The 16,498-nt window shown below is 40.4% G+C and overlaps 1 long non-coding RNA gene across 1 annotated transcript in view; it reads left to right on the plus strand.

Annotated features, from left to right (window-relative positions):
- The window catches only part of LOC122558155 (uncharacterized), a 260,883-nt gene that overhangs the window by 33,300 nt on the left and 211,085 nt on the right, over positions 1-16,498 (plus strand). Inside the window, exon 2 of the long non-coding RNA XR_015761418.1 lies at positions 13,275-13,444. This is a non-coding gene — a long non-coding RNA (uncharacterized LOC122558155). The remainder of the gene's footprint in view (positions 1-13,274; positions 13,445-16,498) is intronic.

Here is a 16,498-nt window from a genome sequence, read left to right on the forward strand (position 1 = left end):
ACCAGTCTTCTGGGACTTCATCTGTGGCGAAAGATGAGACAAAGATTTCTGTCAAGGGCCCCAGCAATTTTCTCCATTGCCTAGGATAGATCCCATGATGTTCTAGGAATTTATCTATCTTAATATTTTTCAAAACACCAAACACCCCTCCTTCTTAATATCAACACGCCCCAGAATATCAACAAACCCCTTTTTAAACTTACCATCATCTATGTCTTTCTTCTTGGTGAATACTGATGCAAAGTACTCATTACAGACCTCATCCACTTCCTTTGGCTCCCCACATAAATTTCCTCTTTGTCTTAGAGAGGACCTACCATTTTGGCGAAAGTGGGTACTGCAGGTGCTGGAGATCAGAGTCAAGATTAGAGTAGTGCTGGTAAAGCACAGCAGGTCAGGCAGCATCCAAGAAGCAAGAAATTTGATGTTTTGGGCCAAAGCTCTTCATCAGGAATGTAGATTTTCCCCTGCTTCTCAGACTGCCTGATCTGCTGTGCTTTTCCAGGACCTACCATTTTCCCTAGTTGCCCTCCTGCTCCTAATATACATATGAAATGCCTTGGGATTCTTCTTAATCCCACTTGCCAAGGATAGTTTATGGCCTCTTCTAGCTCTCCTAATTTCTTTTTAAAGCTCCTTTTTCCTTCCTTTATACTCCTTGAGAGTCTTGTTTGATTTCTGTTTCCTAAACCTTACAAAAATTTCAGTTTCCTTTTTAACTAAACTTAACAACATGTCTTGTTATTGAAGGTTCCTGAATCATGCCATCATTATCTTTCATCCTCACAGGAACTCTGGCCAACTAGCTTTTAAAAGACTCCCATATCTCAGATGTGGATTTATCTTCAAACAGCTGCCCCCAGTTAAATTCTTCCAGTCCCTACCTAATACTGTTGTAATTAGCCTTCCTCCAATTTAGCACTTTCACCAGAGGACCAATCTTATCCTTATCCATAATTAGCTCAAACCTTACAGAATTATGATCCCAAAATGCTCTCCTGCTGAAATTTTAGTCACCTGGCTAGGCTCATTCCCAAGTACAATCTCTAATAGGGCCCCTTCCCTCGGTGAACAATTTGTATATTGTTTCAAGATACCCTCCTGGATGAACCCAACACAATGAGCCCCATCTAAGCATCTAGCATTATATGAGTCACAGACAATATTGGGGAAATTAAATTCACCCAATACAACAACCCTGCTGTTTTTACATCTTTCCATGATTTGCTTACATATCTGTTCCTCTATTTCGCACTGGCTAGTGGGAAACCTATAGAATAACGATTGCACGTTTTGTAGTTCTAACTTCAACCTATATTTCTGGACTCCCTCCTATAGGATGGATATGCTAAAACTTGAAAGGGTTCAGAAAAGATTTACAAGGATGTTGCCAGGATTGGAGGATTTGAGCTATAGGGAGAGGCTGAATAGACTGGGGTCGTTTTCCCTGCAGTATCGGAGGCTGAGGGGTGACTTTATAGAGGTTTATCAAATTATGAGGTGAATGGATAGGGTAAATAGACAAGGTCTTTTCCTGGGGTGGGGGAGTCCAGAACTAGAGGGCATAGGTTTAGGGTGAGAGGGAAAAGATTTAAAAGAGACCTAAGGGGCAAGTTTTTCATGCAAAGGATAGTATGTTTATGGAATGATCTGCCAGAGGAAGTGGTGAAGGCTAGTACAATTGCAATATTTAAAAGGGCATCTGGATGGGTATATGAATAGGATTAGGTTAGAGGGATATGGGCCAAGTGCTGGCAAATGGGACTAGATTAAGTTACGATATCTGGTCAGCATGGACAAGTTGGACCGAAGGGTCTGTTTCCGTCCTGTACATCTATATGGCCTCACTGGATGAGCTGTTCAAGATGTCCTATCTGAGTGCAGCTGTGACATTCTCCTTAAACAGTAATGCAACTCCCCTTCTACATCTGGCACGGTGGGCGGCACGGTGGCACAGTGGTTAGCACTGCCGCCTCACAGCGCCAGAGACCCGGGTTCAATCCCCGCCTCAGGCGACTGACTGTGTGGAGTTTGCACGTTCTCCCCGTGTCTGTGTGGGTTTCCTCCGGGTGCTCCGGTTTCCTCCCACAGTCCAAAGATGTGCAGGTCAGGTGAATTGGCCATGCTAAATTGCCCTTAGTGTTAGGTGCAGGGGTAAATGTAGGGGTATGGGTGGGTTGCGCTTCGGCGGGGCAGTGTGGACTTGTTGGGCCGAAGGGCCTGTTTTCACACTGTAAGTAATCTAATCTAATCTAATCTAATCCCCCTCTGTTTTGCCTGAAACAGCTAAACCCCGGAATGTTGAGCTGCTAATTCTGCCCTTCTCTCAACTAAATTTCTGTAATGGCTACAACCTCATAGTCCCATATACTAATCCAGACTCTAAACTTATCTGTTAGACTCCCTGCATTAAAATAAATACTTCAGACTGCTAGTGCCATAATGTTCAATAACCTTGTCCTGCCTGTTCTTCCAACTAGACTTACTTGATTTGGTCCCTATCTTCTATTCAAATGCCTGACATGCTGATGCACAGGACTGCTCCTGCCCCAGTCTCAGAATATCCCGTGCCTACTCAGGCACATTCTTGATCGTGGCACCAGGGAGGCAATAAACTATCCTGGAGTCTCACTCATAGCCACAGAAGCGTCTGTCTGTCCCCCTAACTATACAGTCCCCTATCATTACTGCTCGCCTACACTTCGAACCTGCCTGCTGTACATCAAAGCCAATCATGTTGCCACTGATCTGGCTGCTACTGCTGCATGCATGTGAGAGGTCATTGACCACAGAAGTATCCAAAATGGTACACCTGTTTAAGAGGGGAATGGCTACTAGGGACTCCTGCAACCTATTTGTCTTTCTGTGGTTACCCAATGCTTTTCTTACTTGTGGTATGACCAGCTCACTAAATATACAATCATGACATTCTCAGCATCATGGATGCTCCATAGTGAGTCCACCTGCAGGTCCAGCCATTCCATATAGCAGATCAGGAGCTGCAGCTGAAAACACTTGCTGCATACATGGTCAGCACTCATTTCCTACATATTGCAGGAGGAGCATCTACTAAACTGAGTTCTTCTGCCAATGTGAACCTTAACAACTACAGACAATAAACTAAAAAATAATTACACCCCCTTATCCACAAAATCAGATTTTTCACTCTGGCTCCCTATTCCTAACAAACTACAAAGACATAAGTAAGTACTTTATACTCCACCTCTCTCCAAGTACTATTCACCTAGTCTCTAGACCTGGTTCCTGATCAACCAAGCCTATATCACTTCTTGAGTCATGGTGTCACCTCTGGTGCTCTGCCTCTGGATTGAGCTCCACTCTCAGTATCGCTGCTGTGCCAGAGCTCAATCAATTCCCAACTCCAATGTAATGATAGTATTTATTTAGAAACTTTCGCTGTTGTTCACTCTGCTCTGTTGTGTTTGCTCTGCTGTGCTTCCACTGCTGCACTGACTGATGGAGAAGAGCAGGAAAGTGGAGTTGAGGCTGAGATGAGATCAGCCATGATCATGTTAAATGATGGACCAGGCTCAAGGGGTTGAATTGCCAACTCCTGCACCTACATCTTACATTCTTATGACTTATATTCAATATCAGCTCACAAAATTCATCAGACATCATTCTGTACTTTTACAGAGTGAACCAACCTGTCAAAAGCAGTTCATGTTTGCTTTGAAACTCCAAATAGATGCAAATGGATGTCTTTTGGGCATTCCCGACCCGCTGGCTAGATGGTTCCTGGGCCTCCTCATGTGCCCCAAGGATGACAGATTTTATCTGCTAATCAGCTTTCCCAGTTATAATTTCTTGTGTCCATTATTAGCTGTCCAGCTGCCTTTTCAAATTGGTTAAAAAGGACGCCACCTCATTCTCTTCAAATTTAGGCATGACTTTTATATATTTAATAGCCTCGAGGCTTTTTTCAAGATCATGGAAATTATTATAGAGAGGTGTAAGGGGTGGCAAGGAGTAATTTTCCTTAGTCGTTTCTAGCTGCTCAACTTTTTTCTGGACCTGTAATTCCAACCACAATGTTCAGAGCTGGAGAACCCTTCCCTCTCTCTCCCTGTCCCTAAACTCTAGCTACATTCTCAGCTTTTCCAGCTTTTCTTGCCAGTTGATGAGGCATTGTTCAGTTTACATTTCTAACTCCACATCTAACTGTTGTGAATACAGCCTGAGGTTAAGATGCTCAAACAGCATCTGGAGCATTCCAGTCCTTTTGGCTCCCTTGATACCACTTTTAACTGATCTGTGTCAGGGATGTTATTGTTTCACTAGTCAGGTCTCCTTGCTCTAGAAGTGCCTATGTATTAATATTTGTTCTTGTTTTAGTATTAGATCAAAAATAGCTTGCTGTAGTTCTTGTATTTGTTTCAGAAGTAATTTGAGCCACTGCCCTTTCATTTTTTTGGGTTCCAATTAGTTTCTTTTGATCCAAATTAGGTTCATTTTAAAATTTTGGACTACTGTCATATATTTGTACTTCTGATCTACTTTTGTTTTGTTTTGGCTCATATAAGTGGATCAGTCCCAGACACGGGCTCTCAACACTGTCAGGGACAAAGGGAAAAGGGAAATTTAAATAGTAATTGCTTTTCCCTTTTTAAACCAGAAAAGAGAGCTATTGTGCAATTTGCTCCTTTCCCTATTCATAACTGTTTATTACTAGGTAAGCTCATTGTGTTTCAAAACCATGGTTTTCAGCTTCAAATTTTTGAAGTAAGTCCAGAATAAAAGAAAACCAAGCATAAATAGGGTTTATTAATAAAACAGTCAAAACACTGGAGGTAGTGGGATGCTTTGTTACTCCAACCACACACACAAGCACTCAGGATATTAAGGAAGATAGGAGGGGAAGCAGGTTATAAGTTACTCATTTTGGTAATTCCAGAGGTGCTAAAAAGCAGTTCATATGAGTTAGAACTTCCCAACGGTCAGTGTCCAATAATCATTTTCTCAGTGACCTGGGTTGAGTAAGTTTCATACTTGCAGGCAAAATGATCTTAAAACTAGGGGGCAGAGATAAAGGTCCAAAGCAGGGTGCCAACTCCTCCTCTGGAGGTCATAACACCCATGGCAGGCCATGGATAAAACCAACAGTAGCATTCTTCACTCTAGTAAGAGCTTTGCCATCATAGACCACTATTTTGCTTCCTGTGAGTTTGACTAGCTGACTTCAACATCACTGGTTAGATTGTAGAATACCTGAAACCACACTTTGGTTGAGTCAGCATTTCTGAGATTGTGATGAATAACATTAGACTGCCGTTCTCAAGTGAAATTCAACCACTTCAGAAAGAATTCAGAAATGCAAGGCTATGCATCATCTATAGTCAAATGGAAAGCTGAGGTAGCAGTGAAAATCGATAAGGGAATCATAAAGAAATTGAACAAATCCAGCATAAATGTATGCAAGGCAATCCTCATGTGAGTAAAATACATCTACTGAAGACATGGAAAGTAGCTCAATACAAAGGTTAATGTTGTGCTCTATTCACTCTGCTCGTCCAATAGCAAAAACCTTATTTAAGCCAAACAGAATCAAGTGACAAAATCAAGGTGAAATGGCCAAATTTAATTTTGGCAAAGCTGCCAAACCATTGCCAACCTTCAGGTTTGTAGAATCAGTTCAGGTGCAAACCTTCAACACTTTCAACAAAAGTCAACCTAAGTGACACCTTGGGATCTGGATAGAGCAGTTTTCACTTTGATTGTTTGTGGTGAACATCAACGATCAAGACTACCTTTGCAATCACTGATCTATACATCACAGTAGTGTCCTTTACTACAGCTGGCAAATCTCAAAGATGAGAATTCACCACCATCTGCACAGACCTTAGAAGTCCACCATTTCCCAAAAAGAAATGAAATAACAATGGTAACAATAAGTGACTCAGGAACAACACTTGCAAGAAAAGTAATATCACTTAGATGAGCATTTAGACAAATAATGTGTATGCACGCCATTAAGAGATCAGCACGGTTTAAAGAATAATAGAGGACAGTTGTGGGCATTGTGGGTAACTTGGGAAACTTGAGAACAAATCTGGAATACTATGTCCAGTTTTGCTCCCCTTACTTGAGGAAGAATCTTATTGCATTAGAGGCAGTTCAGAGAAAGTTCACTAGATTAATTTCAGAAATGAAAGACTTGTCTTATGAGGTGAGATTGAGTAATTTAGGCCTATATTCACTAGACTTTAGAAGAAGGAGAGGAGATCTACTTGAGGTATATAAGATGCTAAAAATTTCAGAGAGGATTGACAATGTAAATGTAGAGTGGATGTTTCCCCTTGTGAGGCAATCTAGAACGTGAGGTCATAGTTTTAGGCTAAAGACTGGCAGATTTAAAACAGAGATGAGGAAGAATGACTTCTCTCAAAGAGTTGTGCATCTGTGGAATTGACTACCCCAGAGTGGATACTGGGACACCGAATACATTTAAAGCCAAAAAGAAAGACCTGTAATTAGTAATGGGTTTAATGGCTATGGGGAACAGGCATAAAAATGGAGTTGAGGCTGAGATTAGATCTGCCATGATTGTATTAAATGGCAGATAAAGCTGGAGGAGCTGAATTGCCGGTTTCTGCTACTATCTTCCTTCTTATGTTCCTATGTTCTTATGTTATTAAATAACTCACAAAGTAAATGATAGTGTATGAAATTTTTTTCTCACATAGAAAGGGAAATATTTGGTTAGGAAAACAATACGGTATTAATCTGTTGCTGGCAAGGAGCCATTCATTAGCAGCCATGTTACCGCAGCTCTTCTCCATGTTAAATGTCATTTGGAGGACACACCGAGGGCAGTAATGGCTCAAAATGTACTCTGGGTGGGGGAAATCACAAGACTGACTTAGTAGCAGCACTATTACCCAAGCTAGCTGAGTCCTGATGGACATAGCTACTTGATTGGGTGTGTGCATTGGTGAGGGAACTAACAAGAAGGAAAATCTTAGTTGGTCTTGTCCTCATCAGTATTCTTGCTGCAGATGCATCTGTCTATGACAGGATCAGTAGGAGTGACAATGCCACAGGCCTTGTTGAGACAAAATTGTGCCTTTGCATTGAGGATACCCTCTATTATATTATATGGTACCATGCTGAATTGGGTAGATTTCAAAAAGATGCCTCCGCATAGCATTGGGCATAGAGAGTTGCTGAGGGAGCAATTGTATTAAACTACATCCTGTAACTTCATTGTCTGGCATATCACACTTTCTACCATGATCACAAAACTAGGGGCTCTTTGAAGAATGAGAGAGCATGAGAGCATGCTAGGAGTAACACGAGATGTATCTGAAAATGAGGTGTCTATCTGGTGAAGTTACAACACAAGATGACTTGTGTGACAAGCAATTGAAGCAACATGCCATAGACAGAGGTCAGTGATCCCACAACTAATGGATCTGATCTAAGTTTTTAAATCCTGCTATTCCAGTTATGAATGATGAGAATAGGAAGACTCCCTTGCTCTCTGAGTATTATCAGCCAAACATCATCAAAGGAAGCAGGACTAAAGGATTTTAATGAATTCCAAAGCCAAGAATCTCAAACTCAACTGTTCAATTATCAATGTTTCATTATATCCTGTTCATGAACTATTTAGAGAGATTTATCTATTTATCTTTTAGTTTATAATGTTTTCTTTTGGACTCATTTCTTAATCCTAAAGTATGTGTTTTTGCCTGTTTTATTATTATTTTTATATTTAGTAATCAATAACTCAAGAAAGCCTGGTTAAATTAGCTTCTTTTAAAATATCAATTCATTTAGCTTTGGAGAAAGACATTGATAAGGGAGGGATCAGTTTTAACTTAGTCTTCTTGTGAGCACCTGAGGGGCTTTTGAATAAACAAGTGGAGCCAATCATACCTTCTCACCTAGGAGCTTAACAATTTTGGGTATCTATCTAAAACTGTAACAACTTGGGAACCTCACCCTCGGTATCAAGATTGGAATGAGGTCAGCCAGTGAATTTCCCTGTTAACCTGGTCCAATCAGTAGGTCTTGGCTGACAGATATAAACAGTAGTGTTAGCACTACCGCACGTAGGTGGTAGTGTGGGGGTTTAAAAAAAAAGCAGCTTAAAAAAAAAAACAGCTGTGGTAAAAACTAAGCACTACCGCAGTTAGGTGCTAGTGGGAGGGGGGTTTAAAGAAAAAAAATTTAAAAAAAGAAGAAAAAAAAATAAACAGGGGAAATTTGATTCGTGCACCTTGTGTCTCTCACCTGCACACCCACACACCCATACCATGGGTGCTGGGGAAAAATAATAAGCACTACCGCACTTAGGTGGTAGTGTGGAAAAAAAATAAAAAAAAAATAAACAGCAGTGTTTCACTGTGTCTCACACCTGCACACACACAACATGGGTGCTGGGGGAAAAAATAAACACTACCGCAGTTAGGCGGTAGTGTGGGGGTAAAAGAAAAAAAAGAGAAAAGAAAGAAAAAAAAACACGAGTGTCAGGGATTCTGTTCACTCTGACATGGCTGGGTCAGCATCATGTACCATGCACGTGTAAATAGAGGGTGACTTTGTGACGGGATACCGGCCCTTCACTTGGTCGGGTTGTGACAAAGCTGAACCATCCAGAACAAAGCTGCCTGCTTGGTTGGCACATTCTATTCACTACCTTAAACACTTATTCCCTCTACCATCAATGCACAATAGCTATAGTGTATACTGTTTACAAGATGTACTACAGCGACTCACCAAGGCTCTTTTGACAGCAACTTCCAAACCTGAGACCTCTATTGCCTTGAAAAGCAATGGGAACAGTTGCATAAGAACATACCCCTGCTTGTTTCCAAGTCACACACTATGCTAACCTAAAAGTATGTTTACTGCTTCACTGTTACCGGGTCAAATTTTGAAAATCTCTACTTATCAGCATAGTGGATGCATCCACGCTACATGAATTGCTATGCATCAAGAAGGTATATCAAAGGCAATTAGGGATATGCAATAAATACTGGCCTTGCCACATTCACGCATAAATTAAACAAACTATCTTTGGCTATTGATGTGTGGTGTATAATGTGTGTATTTATAAGACTGATTGAAAGATGGTGTTACACAGCTTTTGCAGACTTTCTTTGGTCATGACAGTGTTAATAATGATTGAAATTTTCTGCCCATATGAATCCAAAAAAACATTGAATTCAAGTGGTGACATATAAGGGGTTAAAAAGTATAATGAGAGTGTGAATCCATTGTCTGGCACTATATGATTTCCTTACAACCAAAGTTTTACTCTGTCATATGGGGTGTAAAAATAAGATTCAAAAAATGTGGTGCTGGAAAAGCACAGCCAGTCAGGAAGCATCTGAGGAGCAGAAGAATCAATGTTTCGAGCATTAGCTCTTCATCAGGAATGTGGGGGAACCCAAGGGGGCTGAGAGATAAATATGGGGGAGGGGGGTTTTTGGGGCTGGGGTTAAGGTAGCAGGGAATAGGATAGGTGGATGGAGGTGCAGGGTGATGGTGATAGGTCAGAGTGGAGGGTGGAGCGGATAGATGGGAAAGAAGATGGACAGGTATGATAGATCAAGAAGACAGTGCTGAGTTGGAGGGTTGAATCTGGGGTAAGGTGAGGGGAGGGGAGATGAGGAAACTGGTGAAATTAACATTGATCCTGTGTGGTTGGAAGGTCCCAAGCCAAAGATGAGGTGTTCTAGCCATCAGATGCCTGGCGGATGAATCTGTTGGTGGAGGCACCCCAGGACTTGCATGTCGTTGGCAGAGTTGGAGGGGGAATTGAAATGTTTGGCCACAGGGTGGTGGGGCTGTTTAGTGCTTGTGTCCCAGAGATGTTCTCTGAAACGTTCTGCAAGTTGGTGTCCTGTCTTCCCAATGTTGAGGAGATCACATCGAGAGCAACGGACACTCGCGATGACATGTGTGGAGGTGCAGGAAAATCTCTGCTGGATGTGGAAGGATCCTTTGGGGCCTTGGATGGAGGTGAGGGGGGAGGTGTGGTGTAGGTTTTGCACGTTCTGCGGTGGCAAGGGAAGGTGCCAGGAGTGGAGGGTGGGTTGGTGGGGTGCATGGACCTAACAAGGGAATCATGGAGGGAATGGTCTCTGCCGAACGCAGATAGGGGTGGGGAGGGAAATATATCTCCGGTGGTGGGGCCTGAAGGTTGGTGGGGTGGAAGGTGAGGAATGGGGGAGTTCTGTTATTGTTGGAGGGTTGGGGTTCAAGAGAAGAGGTGTGGGAAGTAAGAGGGGAAATTGCAGTCCTTGAAGAAGGAGGCATTTGGGATGTTCTATGGTGGAATTGGTCCTCCTGGGCAACTATCTAATTGTAAATGATAATGTAAAATCTCAGTCTTTATAAAAAAAGATGAAACATAAGCAGTTAATGCACTGTACAAAAATGTCTCAAAGTGGTTCTATTTACCATTAGACATTTTCAACTTCAAAAACAGTCAAAACCATGAAATGTTCTCAATAAAAGATGTCAGTTCTCAGAACAGTTTGATGGATATGTAAGCTCTGCTTTAATTTTACAACTTTGAAGATTTTTGAGAAGTATTTCATTGGTGAATTGCCCTGCCATTTTGAGTTACAGTGTGGTTTGAGGATAATGGCAGAAGTGAGGAGCGCAGTAAACTGAACAGAAGGAAAGGCAAACTTGTTAATTAGAGCTGATTGTGCAGATTCAATCATTTGCAATTCCAAACACAAGGGAAATGTAACAGATGTTGTGCATGAACAATATGACCTCAAAAAAGTATTCTGCCAAGTTTGGACACATGAACAAGAACTACTTTAAAATTACTGAATGTGGGGAAACTGTTTCCACTTATGGGTGGGTCCACAACCAGGGAATCATAAATATGAGTTAAATGTTAACAAATTACATAAAACTTTGGTATCCAGTGTGCAACAGATCTTTGTGTTCAAATTAAACTAATTAGTAATTTTCAAGCGCAATACACCTGAAACTCAACAAATTCTGGTTGATCCCTTCAATTACAATGGACAAACACATGCAAAAGTATTTTGGAGGATTTTCTTTACATACACATTGAAAATGTCAATAGGAGGAAAGACATAAAGGAAATAACTAACATTTGTGTGCCTGTAATGCCTTTTACAACATCAGGATTCCCAAAGCAATTTGCAACTAATGAACTTGCTTCCACCTGGAATGTTTGATTGTTTGATGGATACTTGAGTAAGAAGGGAATAGCACCATTTGGGAATCAAATAGAAAACGCCGTAAGAATTAAAGTTGGTTCACATGGAGTATATAAACACTGGCATAGAACAGTTGGGCTGAATATACAGCAGGTTCTAAGTAATTCTATAGTTTCTATTCTCCCCATCTTGTAATCATTTTAAAGATTTTTTCTTCTTTGAAAAATTGCTTGAATATACCGCAGTATGTGACATGATAATTATAGAAACAGAAGATTGATTAGACAAACATGGAAAACCTTCCCTGTACTGTGTGTAATTAAATCATAAAATCTCTTTACAAAGAGCTGTTTCATTTTACATCACTTACAAAAAGTAATCCTTCTCTCACATAATTTAAATACATTTTGCATGGGTATGACCTGTAACACTATATCGAGGTCAAACTGCCCACAATATGATTTGTATTTTGTTGCTATGAAATCAATCACCTTAACTTGAATTGTTGCACAAGTAGTTGCTGCTGAGAAGCAAACTGATTAGAGCCATGCCCTCGATGTACATTCTTTGGATACCAAGTAAGCATAGACCTTTTATTAATTATTGAAGTTTAAAGAAAATATTGACAATATGTATCTGCAGAATATTTATTTGAAAACCTTTGTGCTTTTCGTGAGGTTCATGGGCAATAGGCCAACACCTATAGTAACATTAATGCCATATTTGGTTAGATTCCCTACAGTGTGGAAACAGGCCCATCGGCCCAACAAGTCCACACTGACCCTCCGAAGAGTAACCCAGCCAGACCCATTCCCTCTGACTAATGCAACTAACATTATGGGCAATTTAGCATGGCCAATTCACCTGATCGGCACATCTTTGGAATGTGGGAGGAAACTGGAGCACCCGGAGGAAACCCACGCAGACACAGGGAAAATGTGCAAACTCCACACAGACAGTTGCCCAAGGCTGGAATCAAACTTGGGACCCTGGTGCTGTGAGGCAGCAGTGCTAACCACTGAGCCACCATGCCACCCCCCCATTTGGGGGTAGAAAGGTACAACACCAGGTTAAGTGAAAAAAATCATAAACAATAAGAACTTAAAAATCATTGTATTTTGTTTTTCAAACATGAATGCCTTAAGATGCCGAGTAGAGTGAATAATACTGATGGCAAACTAATCTAGGGGAAAAAAGTCTTGGAATTTATTTCAAAGAATTGGATGCCGTAACAGGAGATTTTTGGATGAATAACTAAGGCAAGCTGAATGGATTTTCTCATTCATAGTTATCTTACAATCTTCTGAACACTACAGAGCTCCTTGTAGCTTCAATAACACAATAGGCATGTAGATCATAAATTCTGTTGTGCTCAATACCATGAAAGGAAGCTGTCAGCAAGGCAGACTAACTGGAACCACTTCTTGCCTGTGGGTGCATTGTACTGAGATTTCTTATAGATTCAAGAAACAGTTTTACTGAGTACTGAAGGAGCATTACAATCAGAAAAAGTACAGGTAACAATTGTGAGGGGATGCTTACTTTAAAGACTTTAGAAACTGTAGAATTCCTAGGTTAAATTTTGATGAGTGCACATTGGCCAGCAATGGATAGACCATTCGTCTGCTGGCACCAACGGATGATCTAACTTATTTTCATGGTTGACTCAATGTAATCTGGTTACTTATTTGCAAATTCTGAATGAGGAATAATGGGCAACTCTGAGATGGAGAGATAGGGGCAATAAAGTTTAATGTATAATTAAGGTCTAGGATTTTTAAATTAGTAATATTTGTTTCTGAAAATTTCTTGTAATCAATATACATTTCTTAAGTTAATGGACAGCTTTACATCGATCCATATTTTCATAAAGCCAATTTTGCTTTACATGCTTTGGAAAGATCTGGCGAGATATTTTTGGCTTTGCTTTCAGATGCTAATGATCCTCAAACAATTAGGAGTTGGAATCTTGAACTGAAACAGCAGTTTAACTCATGTTTAGCAGAAGACACCATCTTGGTAAGGGAATTGAAGCATACACTAGAGTGAGTACTCTGAAGGTTGTTGAGGGACTGATCACCATTTAACATCTCTTTTCAGAGTCAGTAACAAGCCGGCATGGCATTTTGGTGATTAGTGCTACCATCTAACAGTGACCCACTGCTATTGACATTGATTTCAAGTGCTACTTAAAGGAGCCACTCACTATTTCATGACCACTGATGCTGGAACTTTAAGGACCGATGAAACACAGTGGGATATTGACTAAGGTACTTTTCAAGACTTCACCAACTGTTTTTCAACATTTATTCTGGAAATTCTTGAATTGTTCATTAAAAACAGCTGTTCTTCCTTATTGTGTTGAACATTTTCTAAGAGTCAGCAGGAGAAAGGGAGTACACTCTTCTCCCTTGGTCTGGATGAGAGGACAGAAGACTAGGCAGAACTGTATTCACGCAGCTGCGGGAAAGAGAATGGTGGTTGTTGGTTGTGGAGGTGATGAGGTAACACTCTTACCTTTGTGGAGTCAGAACATCCCTCCTCCTCTGGACCTCCAACAGAGCCTTCATTTTGTATTCAAAAATCTGTGTCTACTGTCTGGTTATCCCTGACCCAACTTGCAATATGCTGTGGTATGCTAGCCAGAGTGCTCCACAAGTGTATGTGATTGTGAGCACCCTACATATGTACCGCTTCACAAAATTTGCATCAAATTGGCAATGATTGCTATGCCTTAAGATCTGCAGGCAAATCAAGACTGATGCTCAGTAATTAGGCACAAAATTATGTGATAAAACCTTACTTTCAAATTGTGGGTCTTATTAACTCAACATGAATTTAGACCTGTCTTCACCCTTTTGCTCAAAATACACCTCTCTGTACCTACCACCTCCCAGTAAGCTCTGCTGCAAGGTGACAGTTTACTCAAGTAATAGCCTGTCTTACTGCATTGATGCAGCCTTTGTATAGTGGTCACATAATGGCATAGGGTACAGAATTCCTGCTTCTTGATGCCAGTGATAGTTAGGGAACAGTGATGTATGTTTGAATCAGGATGGAATGTGACTTGGAAGAGAACTTGGTGGTTATGGTGTTCCTACAACATTGCTGCTCTTGCTCTTGTCCAGGGGTGGGAAATTCTGCCAACATATATAATTACAAATAGAAGATTAAAAATGATATGTGATATTACATTCAAAAAGTTGAATCTGCCAAATCATTTTTAAATTGCTAAATATTGTGATCTTGCCTTTCTCTATTTTGTATAAGAAGTTGGATAAAATCCTTATTTTTACAGACATCAATTTTTCAAAATGCAGTCATAACAACTGGATTTTAATTTATATTACGCGTTCAATATTTCTTTCCTGTGAGGATAACACTTGCAACCAACTTTAGAGATGAATGAAAGTTTTCAAGGAGCCATCCATATTCTCTTAGTTTTCTTTCAGAAAGCCAGATGTTTGGCAGGGGCACTAGCGTTACATAATGCCACATCATGGAATGGCTGTGTCATCTGCAATGTAAGCTGCTTTTATTAAAAACAAGTGATGAGTGGAACAGAGCAGGGTGTAGATCAAAAACACCTTTTTGGCTGAAATCTTGTGGTTGCAGTAAAACAGATGGAAGAATTTTTGGAGAAATCTGTGACTTTGAACTCAAAATTATATGCCTTCACCGTGTTATTAAGTAAGTAGAGGTCCATCATTGATACTGGTGAAAGTATTCTTTAAGGAGTTAACAGCATGCCACAGTCTGTGTCTGTTCCTTTACTCTTGTTGGCAATTTAAAGCAGCCAACATAATTTTGGAAGTGGGCATAATTCAAATGAATAAATTGTTTTACTAAATGTCCACACGTACAATTGAATTTTATCAGCAGAATGTCAGAGATGCTGTATTCCAGAGCACTGTAGCAGGTTGAGAAACAATTTTACAGTGTATGGTTTATACACTGCATATTATACTCACAAACAGTTTCTTAAGTTGTTGCATAATTCTTTCAGATGTGTATTTCCCAGATCGTGGCAATTGTTTTGGCTGCACTAACAGTTACAGTAGGGTTCACGTGATATGTGAGATAGATTACCAATTGTTTAAGAATTGGCATTCAATAAAAATAAGTTATTATAAGAATTTAAGTCTAAAGTTGGTTGGCATCCATCTGTCTCAGGAAGCAATGGACTACACCCAAAGTATATGTCAGTTCTGGTTCTCTCATCACCTGCTGTGGCTGTAGATATGATATGTGACTAGCAGTCCCTTGCATGGCTGGCACAGATGAATAGCATTAGCCAAGAATTGAGTGATTTTTTTCCCCTTTTGCAGGATTCGATTTCCTGCCATCTGCTTATCTCTTTTTTTTCTCCACTGCTTTTACCACAAACTCCCTGACTGTTTATGTTTAGGCATTCACATTTGTAACAAGGGTGTCCCTCATGGACTCTGATCCCAGACAACTTGAGATCTCATTTACAGACATACTTGTATTATCAATTCAGGTGGCCTATTGGTCTTGTCTCATTAGCAAGTTCACGCCAGAGCATAGAGTCAGGAATTGTGTGAATGGCTTGGGTCCCCTATCTAAGATATACTGTTAGTGGAGATAATCCAGAGAAGGTTAATTTGAGTGATTTCAGAAGTGGAGAGAGTGTCTAGTGAAGAGATGTTGAGTGGATTGGGCCAGTAATCACTAGAATTTAGGAGAATGAAAAACAACCTTGTTGAACCATACAAGACTCTGAAGGAACTTGACAGGGTAGAAGTGGAAAAGTTGTTTCCCCAAATGGGAGAGTCTATGGTCAGAGGGCATAATCTTCAGGATTAGGGATTGTCCCTTTAATAGTGATGAGAAGGTTTTCTTCTCTCAGAGGGTCATAAATCTGTGGAGTTCTTTATCCCAGAGGATTGTTGAGGCTGGGGCATTAATTATATTCATTGAGATAGGCAGATTTTTATTAAGGGATCAAGAGTCATGGTAGAGGCAGGAAAGCCACAATCTCATTGAATGGCAGAGCAGACTCAATAGACTGAATGGTCTACTTCTGCTTCTATGCCATTTTGTCTTATTGTCATAGGATCACTGATTTGTGAGGGCATGCAGGCTGGTGATTTCTACACACTGGTGTATTTTTGTATTTAACACCTGACCTGTCAGGAGATGCCATATGTATGACTGAGGCAATAGAGATGGAAGATGTTCAGCAATTATTTTTATGCTTGCATAAATTTTCCATGCTTTGCCATTGTAGAGGAGAGCATGAGCAACACAAGCTTGGTGCTTTGTTTATTTGGTTATTGATCCACACTCACCTTCTCAACTTT

This window comes from Chiloscyllium plagiosum, unplaced genomic scaffold (genome assembly GCF_037043375.1).
Source record: "Chiloscyllium plagiosum isolate Xiang-an unplaced genomic scaffold, Cpla_swu_hap1 HiC_scaffold_2, whole genome shotgun sequence".
Classification (NCBI taxonomy): domain Eukaryota; kingdom Metazoa; phylum Chordata; class Chondrichthyes; order Orectolobiformes; family Hemiscylliidae; genus Chiloscyllium; species Chiloscyllium plagiosum.